This window comes from Phascolarctos cinereus, unplaced genomic scaffold (assembly GCF_003287225.1).
Source record: "Phascolarctos cinereus isolate Bilbo 61053 unplaced genomic scaffold, phaCin_HiC Scaffold_7;HRSCAF=346, whole genome shotgun sequence".
Lineage (NCBI taxonomy): Eukaryota > Metazoa > Chordata > Mammalia > Diprotodontia > Phascolarctidae > Phascolarctos > Phascolarctos cinereus.
The window spans coordinates 60292126-60296320 of NW_027556180.1; the positions used below are offsets into that span (position 1 = coordinate 60292126).

Here is a 4195-nt window from a genome sequence, read left to right on the forward strand (position 1 = left end):
GTAGATTTCTGGGGGAATTTGTGTGTGCTTATTCTAGTAACTGGAATGACATTGGTTAGTATAGAGCTAGCTAGATTCTACAACCACTGATGTCAATACCAGTGGTCAAATATGGTGTCTGAATGTATTATTCTAAAACTCTAGGGGGTGGAGCCAAGATGACAGAGAAAAGGCAGGGACTCACCTAGGCTCTCCTCAAAACCTTCTGAATACCTTTAAATAATTCCATAAAACAATTCCTGGAGTAGCAGAACCCACAAAAGGATGGGGCGAAATAATTTTCCAGCTAAAGATAACTTAGAAGGTCAGCAGGAAAGTTCTGTTGCACCTGGGTGAGAGTCCAGCACAAACCATGCCAGCATAGACCCAGACCCAACAAACCAGGAGCAGCCCTTGAGAGCTGCAAACAGCAGTGGCAGCAGCTGCTGCTAGAGCTCTCAGCTCACACACATGATAAGGGAGTCGAATGACTGGTCAGAAAAAGATTAAAGGGGTTCTTTTGTAGCAGTGAGGCAGGACTCTGTTGTTTTGTCCACACTCAGATCTGGGTCACTGTCCTGAGTGGCAGTCCCATGACAAGTAGAAGCATTGGCACCCCAGAGCTTGCAGCCACAGTGGAGCAGGAACCCTCCTCACAGTTGCAGGGATGAAAAGAGTGCTTGTGGTTGTTCACAGACCAGAGCACAACCGGAGAGTGATAAACACACTTCTCCTTATATCACACCACATTGGAAGAACTGAAAAGTCATGGGTCCCTAGAAGTATCTCTGAAAAGCACTGCACAAAATCCCTGAAGCTTGGAAAAGTGCACCCTCCACCCTAAAAACAGAGCCCTACTATAACAAAAAGTTAAAAATCAAGGGGCAGCTAGGTGGAGCAGTGAATAGAACACTGGCCCTTGGAGTCAGGAGGACCTGAGTTCAAATCTGCCCTCAGACACAAAAAACACTCAGTAGCTGTTTGGCCCTGGGCAAGTCACTTAACCCCATTGCCTAGACCAAAAAAAAAAATCAAGAAATAGAATGGGGAAATGAGCAAACAACAGAAAAAATTCTAACCATAGAAAGTTATGTGGGGACAAGGAAGATCAAAACATATACTCAGAAGATAACCAAGTCAAAGATCCTATGTCCAAAGCCTCCAAGAAAAATATGAATTGATCTCAGGCCATGGAAGAGCTCAAAAAGAATTTTGAAAATCAAGTAAGAGAGGCAGAGGAAAAATTGAGAAATGATAGTGATGCAAGAAAACAATGAAAATGAGTCAACAGCTTGGTAAAGGAGACACACAAAAAAAATACTGAAGAAAACAACATTTTAAAAAAAACAGACTAGGCCAAATGATAAAAGAGGTCCAAAAAGCCAATGAGGAGAAGTTTGTCTTAAAAAGCAGAATTGGCCAAAAGGAAAAAAAACACAAAAATTTACTGAAGAAAAAATCTCCTTAAAATGTGGAATTGGACAAATGTAAAAGGAGGTACAGAAGCTCACTGAAGAAAATAATCCCTTAAAAATTAGAATTGAGACAACAGAAGCTAATAATGACATCAAGAAACAATAAAACAAAACCAAAAGAATAGAAAAATAGAAGTCAATGTGAAATATCTCATTGGAAAAAGAACTGACCTGGAAAATAGATTCAGGAGAGATAATTTTAAAATTACTGGACTAGTCTGCCTGAAGCCTGACTAGCTCCCTGCTCTCTCAGTACTTGGCATAGCTTATTTCAAGATGTCTACAATTCATGAAATTTTGTGCAAGCTTAATTTGGAGGGTGATCATTCTACACCAGGCAAGTCCATATGGCTCTGTCAAGGCTTATAATAACTTTGATGCTGAGAGAGGGATACTATAAACATTGAGGTAGCCATCAAGACCAAAGGGGTGGATGAAGTTACTATCATCAACATTTTGACAAATCGCAGCAATGAACACAGGCAGGACATTACCTTTGCTTATCAGAGAAAGACCAAAAAGGAACTTGCATAAGCACTGAAATCTGCCTTATCTGGCCACCTGGAGACAATTATTTTGGTCCTTTTGATGATATCTGCTCAGCACGATGCTTCAGAGCTGAAAGTCTCCATGAAGGGCCTGCGTACTGATGAAGATTCCCTCATTGAGAACCAGGAGCTTTATGAAATTAACAAAAGCCTACAGAGAAATGTGCAAGACAGAGTTGGAGAAGGACATTATTTTGGACACATCTGGTGACTTCCACAAATTGATGGCTGCCCTGGCAAAGGGCATACAAGCAGAGGATGGTTCTGTGATTGATTATGAGCTAATTGAAGATGCTCAAGATCTCTACAGTGCAGGAGTAAAGAGGAAAGGAACCTATGGCCTAAATGGATCAATATTATGACTGAGAGGAGTGTATACCACCTCCAGAAAGTATTTGAAAGGTGCAAGAGCTACAGCCCTTATGACATGCTGGAGAGTATCAAGAAAGAGCTCAAAGGAGACCTTGAAAATGCCTTCCTCAACCTGGTCCAGTGCATTTAGAACAAGCCTCTGTATTTTGCTGACCAATTTTATGATTCCATGAAAGACAAGGGGACTCACAACAAGGTCCTGATCAGAATCATGGTCTTCTGCAGTGAGGCAGACATGCTGAAAATTAGATCTGAATTCAAGAGGAAGTATGGAAAATCTCTGTCTTACTTCATCCAGCAAGACACAAAAGGAGACTACCAGAAGTCACTCCTGTATCTGTGTGGAGGAGATAACTAAAATTCATGTGGAAAGAAGTGACCAAAGCAGTTGTAATAACCAGAAACAATGCTTTCTGCTCTTTCCCCTTGTAATTTTAGAACATCTACTTGTGGTAACTTGCAACTAATAGTAACTCATGTTAGTCCTTATCAGGGTGATGTCATTTGCTTTCTTGTACTTCTTTAAGTCATGCATGCATTGCTTATCTTTCCTCCAATTTTCTCCTTAGCCAAAGGAATGAACATTCTAAGGGAATAGAAGCGAAACACTTGGTTTCTTGTGTCCTGTGTCCTCAAAAGACAAATAAACTGAATTTTTACTTTAAAAAATTATTAAACACCTGAAAGCCATGATCAAAAACAGAGCCTGGACATCATCTTGCAAGATTTATCTAGGAAAACTGCCTGATATTCTAGAACCAGAAGATAAAATAGAAATTGAAAGAATTCACCAATCACCTCCTGAAAGAGATCTCAAAATGAAAACTCCAAAAAATATTATAGCCAAATTCTGGAGCTCCCAGATCAAGGAGAAAGTATTGCAAGGAGCCAGAAGGAAACAATTCAAGTAATGTGGAGCCACAGTCCAGATAACACAAGATTTAGCAGCACCTACATTAAAGGATCAGAGGTGCTTGGAATACGATATTCCAGAGGGCAAAGGGGCTAGGACTACAACCAAGAATCACCTACATGGCAAGACTAAGCATAATCTTCAGGGGGAAAATAGACATTCAATGAAATAGAAGAATTTCAGGCATTCTTGACCAAAAGACCAGAGCTGAATAGAAAATCTGACTTTCAAATACAAGATTCAAAAGAAGTATAAAAAGGTAAACAGGGAAAGGAAATCATAAGGGGACTTACATTCCTATATGGGAAGATGATAGATACTTGCAACTCATAAGAAATTTCTCATTATTAGGGAGTTAGAAGGAGTATATATAGACAGACGGCATAGGTATGAGTTGGATAAGAAGGAATGACATCTAAAAAAATAAAATTAAGGGGTGAGAGAGGGATGCCCTGGGAGGAAAGGAAAGGGAGAGATAGAATGGGGTAAATTATCTGACATAAAAAAGCAAGAAAGAGCTTTTATAATAGAGAGGAAGGGGGGGATGTGAGGAATGAGTGAAACTTACTCTCATCAGAATTGGCTCAAAGAGGGAATAGCATATACATGCAATTGGGTATAGAAATGTATCTTACCCTACAGGAAAGTAGGAAGGGAAGTGGATAAGAGAAGGGGGGGGGTGATAGAAGAGAAGGCAGATCAGGGGAAGGGGTAGTCAGAGGCAAAACACTTTTGAGAAGGGACTGGGTGAAAGGAGAGAGATAATAGAATAAACAGGGAAGGGGGAAAGTAGGATGGAGGGAAATGTAGTTAGCAATAGTAACTATGAAAAATATTTTCCTACAAGTTTCTCTGATAAAGGCCTCATTTCTCAAACATCTAGAGAACTGCATCAAATTTATAAAAGC

The 4195-nt window shown here is 40.0% G+C and overlaps 1 pseudogene; it reads left to right on the plus strand.

Annotated features, from left to right (window-relative positions):
• The first annotated feature begins 1730 nt into the window (after positions 1-1730).
• Positions 1731-2788, plus strand: LOC110200260 (annexin A2 pseudogene; annotated as a pseudogene).
• Positions 2789-4195: the final 1407 nt, after the last annotated feature.